This window comes from Rattus norvegicus, chromosome 17 (assembly GCF_021556685.1).
Source record: "Rattus norvegicus strain SHRSP/BbbUtx chromosome 17, alternate assembly SHRSP_T2T, whole genome shotgun sequence".
In the NCBI taxonomy this organism is placed as follows: domain Eukaryota; kingdom Metazoa; phylum Chordata; class Mammalia; order Rodentia; family Muridae; genus Rattus; species Rattus norvegicus.
The window spans coordinates 50,244,494-50,260,967 of record NC_141550.1 but is presented as its reverse complement, the minus strand read 5'-3'; the positions used below and the strand labels follow the sequence as shown (position 1 = coordinate 50,260,967).

Sequence of the window (16,474 nt, the reverse complement as noted above, 5' to 3'; positions counted from 1 at the left end):
CTCCTCAGCGTCTTCCAGCTTTACTTAATCCAACCACCAGCTGCTGTTCATTGGCTGTGTATAAATATCTTTATCTGACTCTTTCAGCTGCTTGTTCGGCCTATCAGCGGGCAGTTATGATAGAGTACTGTTTGTGACCACACCATAGCATCAGTATTAATGTCAGTCCTTGGGGCCTCCCCTGAGCTGGATCCCAATTTTGGCCTGTCACTGCACCTCCTTTTCCTCAGGCTCTTCTCCAGTTTTGTCCCTGCAGTTTTTTCAGGCAGGGACCATGCTAGGTCATTTTTTGACTGTGGGATGGCAACCCCATCCCTCTATTTGATGCCCTGTCTTTCTATTGGAGGAGAGCTCTACAAGTTCCCTCTCCACACTGTAGGGCATTTCATCTAAGGTCCCTCCCTTGGAGTCTTGAGAGTCTCACCTCCCAGGTCTCTGGTACATTCTAGAGCCCCCATCACCCCACCGCAACACACATACATCCTACATCCCAAGGTTGCCTGTTTCCATTATTTCTGCTGGCCCTCAGAGTTTCAGTCCTTTTCCCCCATCAAATAACTGATCATGTTCCCCTCTTCCCTTCCCTGTTGCCTTTCCCACCCAGGTCCCTCCCTCGCCCTCCTGTGATTGCTTTCTTTTCCCTCCCAAGTGGGATTGAGACATCCTCTCTTGGGCCCTTCAGCTTGTTAGCCTTCATGAGTTCTATAGATTGTATCCTGGCTATTCTGTATTATTTTGGCTAATATACACTTATTGGTAAGTATATATCATGCATGTCCTTTTGGGTCTGAGTTACCTCACTCAGGATGATATTTTCTAGTTCCACCCATTTGCCTGTAAAACGTGGGATGGCCTTGTTCTTAAAAGCTGAGTAGTATTTCATTGTGTAAAAGAATCATATTTTCTGTATCCATTCTTCCATTTTGGGACATCTGGGTTGTTTCAAGCTTCTAGGTATCACAAATAAGACTGCTATGAACATAGTGGAACACATGCCCTGTGACATGGAGGGGCATCTTTTGGGTATATGCCCAAGAATGTTATAGCCGAGGTATATCTATTTCCAATTTTCTGAGGAGTATACATATGGATTTCCAGAGTAGTTGTACCACTTTGCAATTCCACCAGCAATGCAGGAGTGTTCCTCTTTCTCCACTTCCTTCCCAACATGTGCTGTCACCTGAGTTTTTGATCCTAGCCATTCTGATTGGTATAAAGTGGAATCTCCTGGTCATTTTGATTTGCATTTTCCTGATAACTAAGGACTATGAACATTTCTTTAAGTGCTTCTCAGCCATTCAAGATTCCTTTGTTGTGAATTCTCTGCTTAGTTTTATATCCCATTTTTTGATTGGGTTGTTTAGTTTCTTGGTGGTGAGCTTCTTGAATATTTTGAATATTAGACCTTTATCAGATATGGGGTTAGTGAAGGGTTGTTGTTTTTTTTTTCCCAATCTGTAGGTTGCCAATTTGTCCTATTGACTGTGTCCTTTGCTTTACAAAAGCTTTACAGTTTAATGAGGTTTTATTTATCAATTCTTGATCTTAGAGCCGGAGCCATTGGAGTTCTGTTTAGAAAATATTCCCTCCATGCCAATGAATTCAAAGCTCTTTCCTAATTTCTCTTCTATTAGATTCATGTATCTGGTTGTATGTAGAGGTCCTTGATCCACTTAGACTTGAGTTTGTGCAAGGTGACAAATATGGATTTATTTTAATTTTTCTATGTACAGACTGATAGACTAGAAACATTTATTGAAGATGCTTTCTTTTTACATTGTATATTTTTGGCTTCTTTGTCAAAGATCAAATGTCTGTCAGTGTGTGATTTTCTTTCTGGGTCTTCAATTCTATTTCACTGATCAACATGTCTGTCTCTATACCAATACCATGCAGTTTTTATCACTATTGCTCTGTAGTGAGGCTTGAGGTCAGGAATAGTGATCTCCCCAGAAGTTCTTTTATTGTTAAAAATTGTTTTTGCTATCCTGTTTTTTTTTCCAGATGAATTTGAGAATTTTGAAGAATTGTGTTGGGATTTAGATGGAAATTGTGTTGAATCTGTAGATTGCCTTTGGTAATATGACAATTTTTGCTATTATTTCCGCCAGTCCAGGAACATGGGCGATCTCTCCATTTTCTGAGATATTCTTTGATTTCTTTCTTGAAATACTTGAAGTTATTGTCATACAGATCATTCACTTGTTTGGTTAGAGTTGCCCCAAGATATTTTATATTATTTGTAGCTATTGTGAAGAGTGTCCTTTCCCTAATTTCTTGCTGAGTCTCTTTATCATTTAAATAAAGGAAGGACACTAATTTATTTGAGTTAATTATTTACCTGGCTACTTTACCAGTTGTCTGTCAGTTTAAAAAGTTCTCTGGTAGAATTTCGGGGGTTGCTTATGTATACCATCATATCATATCATATCATATCATATCATATCATATCATCTACAAATAGTGATACCTTGACTTCTTCTCTTCCGATTTGTATCCCCTAGACCTCTTTTTGTTTTCTTATTGCTTTAGCTAGGGCTTCGAGTACTAAATTGAATAGATATGGGGAGAGTGGAAAGCCTTGTCTTGCCCCCCGATTTTAGTGCAATTGCTTCAAGTGTCTCTCCATTTAATTTGATATTGGCTGTTGGTTTGCTGTAAATCACTTTTATTATGTTTAGATAAAGGCCTTGAATTCCTGATCTCTCCAATACTTTTAACATGAAGGCGTGTTGTATTTTGCCAAATGCTTTTCAGCATCTAAGAAGATGATCGTATGATATTTTTCTTTGATTTTGTTTATATAGTGGATTACATTAATGGATTTTCATATATTGAACCAGACTTGCACACCTGGGATGAAGCTTACTTGATTGTGGTAAATGACGGTTTTGATATGTTCTTGGATTCAGCTTGCAAGAATTTTATTGAGTATTTTTCCTTAATATCCATAAGTTCTATTTTTTGTTGGGTCCTTGTGTGGCTTCATAGAATGAATTAGATAGTACTCTTTCTGTTTCTATTTTATGGAATAGTTTGAGGAATATTGTTATTAGGTGTTCTTTGAAGGTCTGGTAGAATTCTGCACTACAGCCATCTGGCCCTGAACTTTCTTTGCTTGGGAGATTTTTAATCAATTCTTCTATTTCCTTAGGGGATATGAATCTGGAAAATCATCCATTTCATCTAGATTTTTTTCAGTTTTGTTGAGTATAGGCTTTTGTAGTAGGATCTGGTTGGTTTTTTGTTTTTTGTTTTTTGTTTTTTTTTTAATTTCCTCAGTTTCTGTTCTTATGTCTTGCTTTTTATTTCTGGTATTGTTAATTTGGATATTCTCTCTAGGTCCTTCAGTTAGTTTGGCTAAGGGTTTAATCTATCTTGTTGATTCTCTCAAAGAACTAGCTTTAGGTTTTGTTGATTCTTTGCATAGTTCTCTTTGTTTCTATTTGGTTGATTTCAGCCCTGAGCTTGATTATTTCCTGCATTCTACTCCTCTTGGGTGTATTTGCTTCTTTTTGTTCTAAAGCTCTCAGTGCTGTTAAGTTGCTAGTGTAGGATCTCTACAATTTCATTACCAGGATACTTAGTGCTATGAATTTTCCTCTTGGAACTGCTTTCATTCTATTCTATAAGTTTGGGTCTGCTGTGTCCTTATTTTAATTGAATTCCAGGAAGACTTTAATTTCTTTCTTTATTTCATCTCTGACCAAGTTGTCATTGACTAGAGAGTTGTTCCATTTCCATAGGTATGTGGGCTTTCTGTTGTTTTGTTGTTGTTATTGAAGATCAGCCTTAGGCCATGGTGATCTGATAAGATGCATGCTATTATTTCAATCTTCTTGTATCAGTTGAGGCCTGTTTTGTGACAGATTATATGGTCAATTTTAGAGAAGGTGCCATGAAGTGCTGAGAAGTGTATTCTTCTGTTTTAGGGTAAAATGTTCTGTAGATATCTGTTAAATCCATTTGGTTCATAACTTCTATTAGTTTCACTGAGTCTCTGTTCATTTTCTGTTTCAATGACCTGTCTGCTAGTGAGAGTGGAATGCTGAAGTCTCCCACTATTACTGTGTAAGGTTCAATATGTGTTTTGGGCTTTAGTAAAGTTTGTTTTCTGAATGTGGATGCCCTTGCAATTGGGGCATAGATGTTCAGAATTAAGAGTTCATCTTCGTAGATTTTTCCTTTGATGACTATGAAGTATCCTTACCTATCTAGCTTGATAACCTTTGGTTGAAAGACTATTTTATTGGATATTAGGATGACAACTCCAGTTTGTTTCTTGGGACCATTGGCTTAGAATACTTTTTTCCAGCCCTTTACTCTGAGGTAGTGTCTGTCTTTGTTATTGAAGTATGTTTCTTATATGCAGCAAAATGCTGCATCCTGTTTATATATGCAGTCTGTTAGCTTATGTCTTTTTGTAGGTGAGTTGAATCCATTGATATTCAGAGATATTAAAGCCAGATGATTGTTAGCTACTGTTTTGCTTATTTTTGTAGGTAGCATTATGTTCATGTGATTCTCTCCTTTTGGACTTGTTTTAAGATGATTAATATCTTGTTTTTTTACCTTTGGTGTAGGTATCATTCTTGTATTAGAAGTTTCCTTCTAGAGTCCTCTGTAGGGCTAGGTTGATAGCTAGATATTGTTTGAATTTGGTTGGAATTTTGGAATATTTTGTTTTCTCCATTTATATTGATTGATAATTTTGCCTGGGATGGCATTTGTGTTCACTTAGAGTCTGCATGACTTCTATCCATGCTCTTCTGGCTTTTAGTGTCTCTGTTGAGACGTCTGGTGTAATTCTGATAGGTCTGCCTTCATAAGTTACTTGGCCCTTTTTTTCTTGCAGCTTTTAACATTCTTTCTTCTGTGCATTTAGTGTTTTGATTACTACATGACAAGAGGATTTTATTTTCTGGTTCAATTTATTTGGCGTTCTATAGGCTTCTTGTATATTTATGGGCATCTCTTTCTTTAGGTTGGAGAAGTTTTCTTCTATGATTTTGTTGAAGACATTTCTGGGTCCTTTGAGTTGGGAATGTTTGCTCCTCTCTATTCCTACTATTCTTAGATTTTGTCTTTCCACTGTGTCATGGATTTCCTGGATGTTTTGGGTTAGAAGTTTTTTATGTTTTGAATTTTCTTTGACAGTTGTACCAACATCTGCTAAGGTATCTTCTACACCTGAGATTTTCTTCTATCTCTTTTATTCTGTTGGTGTTGCTTATATCTGTAATTCCTGACCTCTTTCCTAGGTTTGCCTCCATTTGTGTTCTCTTTATTGTTTCTACTTTCACTTTTAGGTCTTGGATAGCTTTGTTCGATTCCTCCACCTGTTTGTGTTTTCCTATATTTCCTTAAGGGATGTATTTGTTTCCTCTTTAAGAGCTTCTATTCATTTACCTGTGTTTTCCTGTGTTTCTTTCAGTGAGTTATTTATATCCTCCTTAAAGGACTGTATGTCTTCATAAGATAGAATTTTAAATCAGCTTCCTGATTTTCAAGTGTGTTGATGTATCCAGGGCTTGCTGTGGTGGAAGAACTGGGTTCTGATGATGCCAAGGCTTCTGTTACTTATGGTCTTATACTTGCCTCGTAGCTCTGGTTATCCCTGGTGTTTGCTGGTTTGGGTGTCTCTGTGTGGAGCCTGCCTCTTGTGTCCTTGGGATGCTTCAGGTCTCCTGGTAGGCCTGTGGCTCTGGTTGTAGCAGACCTGCTGTTGGGCCTTCAGACTATGGGGTCTTTATAGGAGCATGTATGTGGTGGTGTGTTGCCCTGCCTGCAGTGGCTCTTCTGGGAGGCCTTCAGACTATGGGGTCTTCAGAAGAGCGGTCAAGCTGTTGCCGTGTGTTCTCCAGGGAGGCCTTCAGACTGTGGGGTCTGTTGTCCTGTGTGCAGTCTCCAGGAAGGCTTTCAGAGTGTTAGGTCAGTTGCTCTGCATGCAGTGGAGCCCCTGGGAGGTCTTCAGACTGTGGTGTCAGTTGCCCAGTTGCCCTATGTTCAGAGGAACTCCTGGGATGCCTTCAGCCTCTGGTGTCTTCAGGGAAGCAGTCAAGCTAGTGATCTGCCCCTGCAGAAGGCACCAGCCAGAAAAAGTAAGTCATTGTTTAAAATAATACTTGAATCATTTTTCTCCAACTCTGTCTAGATTTAGGCACACATTCATGCTATTTTACCCTTTTATATATTAATTTTATTATCATTATGTAAAGAATATACATAGATTCAAAGTTAAATCTTCTAAATGAGATGTATACTAAATCATCTGTCTTCCAGCATTATCTTCTTTATTCTATTTCCTTTCACCCTTAGAAAAAAATTCTTACAGATTTTGGGATTTCCCTGACTTATGAATTAAAATAAATGTTTATGCTATTTCCCTCTGTAGGTAAAAGGCCAATTTTCCTACTTGATGCTACAGCTGTGTATGGTTAATTTCTAAAATTTTGGTGTTTTATTTTGGTTTCAGTAATCTGCATTTTTCTATTTTATATGATAAATATGCAATGCCCATAATAACAGAAGCCAGTATAGTGAAACTAATTCAATGGAATTACATCAAAAAGAGCACTGACATCTGAGTGAATTGAGATGAAGAAATGTCATTTACTTTCATGTTTTCTGTATCTCCCTACACCGAGCAGGTAAAACGTCTGTAATCTAAACATGAAGTTATTCCTTTAAAGAGTACACTGAGATATTGTTGCTCTGACAACAAAGTCCAAGCTTTATTAGAAAATTCATAAGCATCCAGATCTTGCTCACATCAAACCAACCCTCTTGTTGTCTCCTTTACTATAGTCCAAATATTGCAGAATATTGAGACAGAATTGTTCTCAGTGATTAGAATGCTTTACTTTTTCTTTAAAAGGGGAACAAGAATACCCTTGGGAGGGAATAGGGAGGCAAAGTGTAGAACAGAGGCAGAAGGAACACCCATTCAGAGGCTGCCCCACATGTGGCCCAAACATATACAGCCACCAAACTAGATAAGATGGATGAAGCACAGAAGTGCAGGCTCGGGTGTGGTTGGTAGCTCGTGGGAACTCGTGATCCCCACAGAGGAACATAAGCTATTTGTGAATTCTTCAGACTATGAATCTGTTAGCAGCCTGTGCAAATAGAAACTTGTTCTGGTAAATTATGAATTACCAGATAAGTACTTGCAGAATAAACAGAATACACAATTAGAACCCCCCCCCAAAAAAAAAGAAGTGCAGGCTCACAGGAACCACATGTAGATCTCTCCTGAGAGACACAGCCAGAATACAGCAAATACATAGGCAAATGCCAGCAGCAAACCACTGAACTGAGAATGGGACCCCCGTTGAAGGAATCTTAGAAAGGACTGAAAGAGCTTGAAGGGGCTTGAGGCCTCATATGAACAACAATGCCAACCAACCAGAGCTTCCAGGGACTAAGCCACTAACCAAAGACTATACATGGACTGACCCTGGACTCTGACCTCATAGGTAGCAATGAATAGCCTAGTAAGAGCACCAGTGGAAGGGGAAGCCCTTTGTCCTGCCAAGACTGAACCCCCAGTGAATGTGAATTTGGGGGCAGGGTGATAGTGGGGGGAGGATGGGGAGGGGAACACTCATATAGAAGGGGAGGTGGAGGGGTTAGGGGGATGTTGGCCCAGAAACCGGGAAAGGGAATAACAATTGAAATGTAAATAAGAAATACCCAAGTTAATAAAGATGGAGAAAAAAGAAAATGGCAAAGCTCACTGTCTTCTTAGGAGTCTCCGTAGCTCACAGGCCCCTTCCATATTCCTATTCTTCTATTGAAAATGCCTCCTCTTTCTCAAACAGCTCAGGGCCAGGTACCATGAAAATGGGGCACCATGGCCCTAATTGCAGCCTGATATGTTTTCTCTATATTTATCATTCTCTGTCCATGGACATAATACTCCCGTTCTGCAGTACCCAGCAGTAATAGTTTTAAAAATGTTTCCTCCTAATATAGTAATAAGTAGTCATCAAGAAGACAATGAATGCAAACCTATTTCCCATATGCCTAGAACAACATTCTTAACTTTACCTCATCGACTCTTAAATATTTAATACCCTCCATTCCTATAAAAAAGATCAAGGTCCTATGAGTTTAGGTTCACTCTTTACATCCCAACAGTAAGTCAGAGTATTTGCAGAATGGAAGCATGAACGCAGGACTGGATAGCTGCCCACTTGTCAAGCATACCCAAGGCCCAACACACACACACACACACACACACACACACACACACACACACACACACACACACACTCACACTCACACATATACACACACACGCATGGGTGCAATATGTACAAGCACCCACCGCACAAGTACTACTAAATCTGTTGAGATGATTGTTGATGTAAACGATACACCTTAATGGTCATTTCCCTTAGGAGAAAACTATGTTATGATTCAGCTTAGATGTATGAGTCATTAAAAAAAAGGCACCTTGCTAGAAAAACGGGCATGGGAATGAAAATAGGAATAGTTGAGTCTATATAATGTTGCTTGTATGTTTGATTTCATAGCTGACTGTTTGGCACTAGGCAAGCAATTAGTGTGCTCTTCCCCGCACTTCTCCCACTCCTAGACTTATCCAGTTGCTTTGTGAGGCCTCAGTCAATGGTTTTATTTTAACCAGGAAAACTAATCCAAAATGGTAGCACAAAATTACTTATATTATTTCCTATAGGTCACATATCGAGGCATGCATTGCCTGAAATATCATCTTAATAAGAACCTGCATCTCCTAAAATACATTTTCTAAACCAAGTAAAAATCTATAATTCTTTTAAAAGAATAAAATATTCAGAGAACTGGCAAAAATGTTCAGAAAGGACAAGGGATAATTTGTTGTTTTGCCTTTCCATTTACATTCTAAGTGTTTCGGATGGCTACACCGAGTGATTGGATTCATCTGCACTAGAACCCCCTGAGATATTTTTTTTAAAGTTGAACTAAACTCAATAATCAGTTGAACTCTTAAGCATGAACAGAAATAAATGTAAAGAATGCCCTCTCTGTTATCTGGCCGATGGAGAATGCATTATTGATGTGTTGTGATAAGAGGTGCTTTCTTCTCTGTTCCAATAGTGATTTGTTTTCCACTTCAGTGCCAGGAAATATTGCCACTGAAGGATGTTTTCAGCACAAGGGAATTGGATTCAATTCCACACCCTGCCTTTCCCTCTACCACAACAGCTCTTGGGCTTTGTCAACCAGGTGCCATTTATGTCCGAGTACCCGCTTTTTCATTCAGCAGGGAATCAATGGAACCAAAGTATTTTTCTTTCCCTAATCATACCTTTTGTTCCATACCTTGAATATTCTTCAAATTCCAAGTGATTTGTGGTTCATTCATGTTGCCACCATGCTTCATCTATAAAAAAAAATAAGCCTTCAACTGTGTCACCATTGAGAAGATAGTCATACTAAAGAACTAACTAACTTGGTTGCTTTTCAAAGGGTCAGCCTGTACTCTGTGTTTTGCACAGAGGTGCATTCCACAGCCCATTTTTCTAAATATACCTGCAAATTACATCTGCACGTCAGGTACTTGCTGTAACATCTTGACAATCTCAAATTCCAAATGAGCAGATTTTACTTAGAATATGAATCAGATGAGAAAAGCTAATTTGTATTTACTGTGACATTTAGGAATGCATGCTACACAGTTATTAGTAATTTTGGGCCCCAGTTACATGTGCTGATGGATCATTTGTCTTCTATTAGCATTCAGTTGGCACTGACTTATCAATACACACTAGTGAGTATGTATTTCTTCTTTGTCTTTCTGTAGCGGGAAGTCTCTGTGTGCCAAGCACTGTTCTAGCCACAGTCTCCAGTCTGACTGGGAAGGTGATGTAGGAGAAACTTGATGATGTTACATTAAAGGATGAACTATTACAAACCGAGCTGAGTGCCCTAGGGAAGAAGAGCATAGGCATATCATATTCTCCAGGCTGGAATAAATATCTGAGGCCTAAGGATAAAATAGAGTTAGTGGGTCTTGCTCTCTTACACCTCAGGTCTCCAGGCACTTGCTTCTTCAAATCCTGAAACGAGATGAGCAAGATGGCTCAGTGAGCAAAGGCACTTGTGTGCGAGCCTAGTGAATTGAGTTGGATGCCTGGAACCCACATAAAGAGAGAACTAGCTCATATATCCTCTCACCTCCACATGTATGTAGTGATCCATACACACCTGCACATATATGCATGCATCATACACAAGCATACAGAGAAAGTCTTTTTTTTTAATGAAACAAATCCTAAGATCATGACGTAGGGAAGTTCTGTGAGACTCCTTCCTTTTGTGAGACATTTTCTCTAGTACTGCTTGAGGTGACAATTGTGCTAGACCTAACCCTGACTAACTTTAAACATTTAGTGCTCTGCCCACTTAGAAAGGCTTATGCTTCTACTGTTGGCTCTGCAATACACCATAGCTGCAGACATGAAATGACAAATCCATGCGGAAGCAGATGACCACCTACCAGTGCTTTATTTGACAAATGTGATCCAAAGTTTTGGCATGTTCACCATCAAGAGAGGAAAAGAACAGAGGTGACGTAACCCAGAAGTGTCTGGGAATTCAGCTGGATGGAACAGCTATCCTTCCACAGCTCTGCCACATTTCATTATGGCTCACAAGTGAATGTTCTTCATGTCTTCACACACACACACACACACACACACACACATACACACACACATACACACACATGCACACACACATACACACACATACACACATACACACACACATGCACACACACATACACACACATACACACACATACACACACACACCTTTTATGGAAAATGTACACATTTTATTAGAAATATTAGGCAGATAAAGCAAGGTGCTCAGAATCGTCTCTGAAAGGTTTAAGCCAGAGTAAAGAAATAGAGTAATTTTTTTGAGACATGTTATTAAATATACATCCTCGAGTCAGATATTACCCTTGGGGAGTAGCTGTTTAGATTTAAGTTTTAATGACCTCATATAGTGGTGCTAGATGACTTTTCATGGGTTATGCATCACCTTGTACACAGGAATAGCCAACCTGCAGCCTATAAGCCCCAAACATCTAAGGTTAGCTATGAATATGCCTCAATGCAAAATTATACTTACTAAAAATATCAATATTGATTGATTGATGGATTGATTGTTGTAATTTGAGTGAGTGGCTCTCAAATGTGAAATTTGAAGATGACAAAGTCACATTGAGGGACTAGAAATTAGACATACACCTGGCAGGCTGGCAGATAGAAAAAGGGCTACAGAGATGATAGCAATTTCCTATTTCTTGCTGATATTCCTGACTCATGCCCTAAAGACCTGGTAGAAGCCAGTAAGAAGCCCTGCCAGTGAACTGGTTCTACAAGTTCAAGGCCAGATCAGTCCATGCTTCCTCAAAAATTGTGGGCCTATCAGCCTCCCTGTCTTTGTTCAAACTGACCAACCCTAAGTTTGAGAACAAAGACCACTCAAAGTCTCTTTGAGAGAGAGAGAGAGAGAGAGAGAGAGAGAGAGAGAGAGAGAGAGAGCAATGATACTTCAGCTCCCTGGGGCCCTCTGCCTCTCTCTCTCTCTCTCTCTCTCTCTCTCTCCCTTACTGCATGTTTTTTTTCTCATTTCTAATTAGTCTTCCTTCACCAGTTGATCTTGTCCTCTATGTCTGAGGATTTCCCTGCTGCCGCCTGTTGTACTCAGGATTTTTCCTGCCCTTTGAGAAAACAAGTCCAGTCAAGACCTCTAGATGATAGCAGTGCAACCTTGTGAAAATTTTGAACAGGCCTATCAGAATCTCTGAAAACCAGAACTCAACACTTGACCAAGGTCATATGTCAGTAGACACATTCTAAAATCAAACTTACCCAGAGCTCTGGACAGGTCATTGTTTGGAGAGAAAATGTGAGGTTGTATACATGATAAAACCTTGGAGTTTTTGATACTGGAAAAGATCCATAAATAATAACCTGGATAAAAACTGTAGGGTTCTGTGTTCTGGTCACAACATAGTTAGTTGTCTTTGGAGTAGATCAAAGGCCTTCATGCTAATGTGTCCAGTTCTCTAGCTAATAACTGAAGTGGAAACTTAATGGTCTCTTTGGAAAACTCATTGTGTCAAAGAACATTCCGTTGAGACAGACACAAGTGAAAAGATGTTTTGCTAAAGCAAGCACATGAAAGGACACATGATGAGGGATTCTTAGGTAATGACAGACTTGTATTTACCTTACATTGCCTTGTTGAACTCTGCTTGTCATAACTCCATAGAAAAAAATGCACCAGAAAACTTCTGGTAGTGTTCTAGTGGCTTTTTGCCACTTCCTCAGACTCAGGATAATCGACAGAGTAATGTCAACTAATACAGACTCACATGGAGTTTTGCTAACACAGACTCATATGCCGAGGCAAGACACAGAGTGAGGAAAGACTGGTGAATGGCACATGGTTTTTGGAGGGAGTATAAATAGGATTCAGTGGACAGTGACTGAAGCTTTCTGCATAGCTAGCTTTGCAATGCTCCTCTGTGTCTTTGCTGATATTTTCTTAGTTGAGAGGCATAGCAAAGAATTTCTCCTGCCATTCCTGGTGGTCCTGGACCCTCCTGCTGACTCAAGTCAATTTGACTGAGGTATTGCTGTGTCTGCTAGGTGGCGCCACTGCTGCTGACCCATGTTTGTTACCCTGACACTACTGAACTGAACTGCTGGCATAGTCGTAAACTGTTTGTGAGTGGATCGAGCTGCAGTTGCCAAACCTTGCGAACTGAATTGCTGATTTCCTGAAACACAGATGGGATTTGCTCCAAAGAACAATTTCTAAACAGATCCACTTCCCCAGTATTCTACTGTTTATTTTCCACTATCTCTAGTGGATAGTGGGCTAGAAGAGAGGTTAAAGCATTTAAGAACTGTTATTCAAAATAGTTTGAAAAAACAAAGATTACCGATAACCTTTGACCTAGAATCCAGATAAATGATTTTATGTTTTTCATGAAAGGCATCCATGTGTCTTCTCTATAGATCTCCCACCTCCTTTTTGTTTTTAACCTGATTTCCATAATATACATTGTGTGTCTAAAATATTAATTTGTTGTCTTGATCCTTCTCTCTCTTTGATGGATATTGTGATAAATTGCATTGTCAAATCAACTTGATCTTTGCAGAGAACGGGGATTTATGATAAGGAATCTATGTAAATACACACTAGTTTCTAAGATACTTTCATAACACAGAGAAAAACCATTTAATCCAAACTATAACACATGTAGACTATATAAATCTATATTATTATTACCACTTTATATATACATATATATATGCAGATAGTCAGAATCAATGTCATATTGCTCAGTAAACCAATGAATATTCAGCTTGAAGTTTGCGCACTGTCGTTTTTAAATTTCCTACAAGAAGAGGGTGAAATCCAGTGCTATTCCTCAGCAGTACCATAAAATGATTTGATTAGAAGACTTCCTTTGAGGTTAATCTCCCACTCTCTCAGAGGGGCACGCAGAACTCTGATTCCAGAGGCTTAGCTGCTTTAGTCACAACAAACACCAAAAACTGGGAGGATGGTAACCAGACTGCAACATCACCATCCATTTTTGAACCTAACAAAGACTTAAGAATACAAAGGCAAAAAGAGATATTCCTGCATGATGTAATGAACAATATCAAGGCTGATAAGAGGGGCCCACCTCTCCATGGGCACCAGTTGAGTGTCAGGCACTAAGAAAACACTGTTAAGTCTATTTAGATTACCGTTGGTACAAAGAGAATGTTCTTAATTTTATATTGTAAGCACTTCAAGTTTATGCTCCTGTACTAAGCAAAGACATTGGGGATGGAACAATGTGAGTCCATAGTAATCAGTGGTTAAACTATCCCTTGTGTCTCTGGCTGCCTTGGGCAAAAGAATTGTCAATCTGACAGTCAACTGGACTATCCTTATACCATTGTGCCTTGAATACTACAAAGGTTTCAAGACAACTGTACAAAGACTACAGCTGATTGCTCTGGCACCTGAATAACCCAGCAAGTCTCTTCAAGACATTTTGTTTGAGCATTTTTGCTATCAAAAGTCTTAGTGAACTCTAATACCCATCAATGCCTTGAAAAGAAGATTGGAACTTCCACTGATAGTCTAGCAGAGAGACTGCTGTGATTGGTGCTAAGAGGCAAGACTGTGGGTGGGGCAAATAAATAGTTACGATGCCCCAAAAACAGCTAGAACCAGTGCCAAGAATTTGATCTGTTTGGTCCAAACACCTCTTCTCAGACAATATAAGAAGGATGCTCAACCTCAATGATTCAATATACTTTAACAGAAAACAGTGGATGGAAAGCCTAGGACAAGAATAACCATTATTATTGAAGTAAAGCAGTCAGTAGGCATATCTGTAAACCGTCAGACAACTAATTGACAGGTGAAGGAACAGTGGTCTGCTCACCTCTGTCCTCAAGAACTCAGGTAGCACTAAGCAGCCCAAACGTCCAGCATTCACTCCTGAGCAGCTCTAGCTTCTAGGGGTCCTGACTTCTAAGTATAGTCCAGCAGAGTCAGATACCCAAGTTGTCCTGCTGACAGTTCTACATGACTAGGGCAGGCGAGGGAGAAGAGAAAATACAGATATAATAAGAGAGTGGAAAATTGAAATTAATGAAGTACAAAGGGTATAAAGGTTACATACCTTTATCATCAGAATTCCAGAAGGCTGTCACCATACAAGTCTGAGCCATTGCACTGGCCAAGCAAGATCTCAATAGCTGAGAGAGCAAGAGGCCTGTAAAGATTACACTTGTTGCTTCCCCCTGTTGACAATCACTGCTATCAAAGAAACAACTGGAGCAGCAAAAGCTAATGGAGACCTGCACTTGCTCTTCTTCTTGTCTATCCATGCTTTATTTCCAGTTTGAGCAAAAAATCATGAGCTTTAACATCCAAAAAGCAGAAGTAGCCACAAGGAACAAACACAAACTGAAACAAACTTCACCAGATACAGGCTGCACTGTGTGCAGTCGGACTAGAATTATCAGAATCTCTTGCATGGTTTTCAGAGCTACGTGGATAAAGCAATCAATCTTCTTGCCTTGAGTAAGGCCAGTTTTTTTATTTACAAATCTGAGGGTGTTACAACGGCACCATACTCAAGGTCTACAACTCTATTTTCATGAGGTCTTAGAGGTTATCTCCTTATGAAATTACATTTTCATAACTGTCACTACATACTTAGATAATAAAAGCTGCTACTAGCCCTGGGCTAGGGTCACCTAACAAAGTGCCTAGATATACAAGCTGCAGCCAGTGGCTGTGGCAAAGTTGAAAGGAAATTTTCCCTATGAAAGGAAATGATAAGGAGGAACTGGGAGCACATGGATGTTATGTTGAGGGGAATGAAGGTAGTGTCAAGAAACCACATTTTGAGCAAGAGACTTTAAAGAACAGAGATGTCTAATGGGGAGTTTTAAAACTGCTTGTTGGATATATCTTGTATAAACATCTTATTCTGCCCACCAGGACTCTTCGGTGATGTCTGAATTGTCCTCCAATGCTTTCCTATTAATAGGTTCTTAGTAGGGAAGCAGTCAAGTACTGAGTTTGATATCTGGGTTGGTGCCCAGCATGGACAGATGCAGAAACTGGGGAGGTGACCCAGCTTAAAGGGTCCAGTCATTTCAGTGGAACATGCCTTCCATCACACTGAGAGCTAAGAGTCTAATGTGGGAGGAGATAAAGACACAAAAAAAGAATAAAGGAAGATGATTGCAAGGAAGGGAGGGGAAAGAGTGAGCAGGGTTCTTTATTTCCTATTGTATGAACAGTTTCAGAACTGAACCAGTCTCTAGTCATAGGTCCTGAATTTCTAAAAAAAAAAAAAAAAAAAAAAAAATGCCTTGCTGTACAGCCACTCTAACCTCAAACTTTCTCTTTGTACACATTTTCTGCTTTTTACTGGCTCTTTTTCAGAGTTTGTGATACTCTTTGAATATCATACAATTACATATAACATTCATAATTGAAAAAGTGCATATAATATGAAACACATGTAAGCAAATTATATGACAGATAAGATTTAACTTTTCCTTTTGCTTTGCTTCCTATAACTTTTTATATTTAGCTCATTTATTTTTTTCTTTATTGAAAATAGACCCTTTGCATAATAGATTAAAGAAAATCAAACATACCAGAATAAAACAAAATGAACAGGAAACCAGAAGAGACTGCACTCTGCACACATCTCTGACTCCAGAGGAAAAAACCAAACGCCATCTGGAACCCTGGTGCACGTAAGCTCCCAGAAAGGGCGGCGCAGATATTCCTGGTTGCTGCCTCCGCAGAGAGCTCGTAGGCAGCACCTCACGAGCAAACTGGAGCCTCAGGACCACAGGTAAGACCAACTTTTCTGCTGCAAGAGACCTGCCTGGTGAACTCAGGACACACAGAG

General features: G+C 39.4%; 1 long non-coding RNA gene across 1 annotated transcript in view; it reads right to left on the bottom strand.

Moving 5' to 3' along the window:
* LOC148000162 (uncharacterized) overlaps positions 1–15,331 on the bottom strand; it is a 47,926-nt gene extending 32,595 nt beyond the window's left edge. Inside the window, exons 1-3 of the long non-coding RNA XR_015641687.1 lie at positions 14,720–15,331; positions 14,480–14,626; positions 9,331–9,391 (exon numbers count right to left, since the gene is read on the bottom strand). This is a non-coding gene — a long non-coding RNA (uncharacterized LOC148000162). The remainder of the gene's footprint in view (positions 1–9,330; positions 9,392–14,479; positions 14,627–14,719) is intronic.
* Between the last annotated feature and the right edge of the window lie 1,143 nt (positions 15,332–16,474).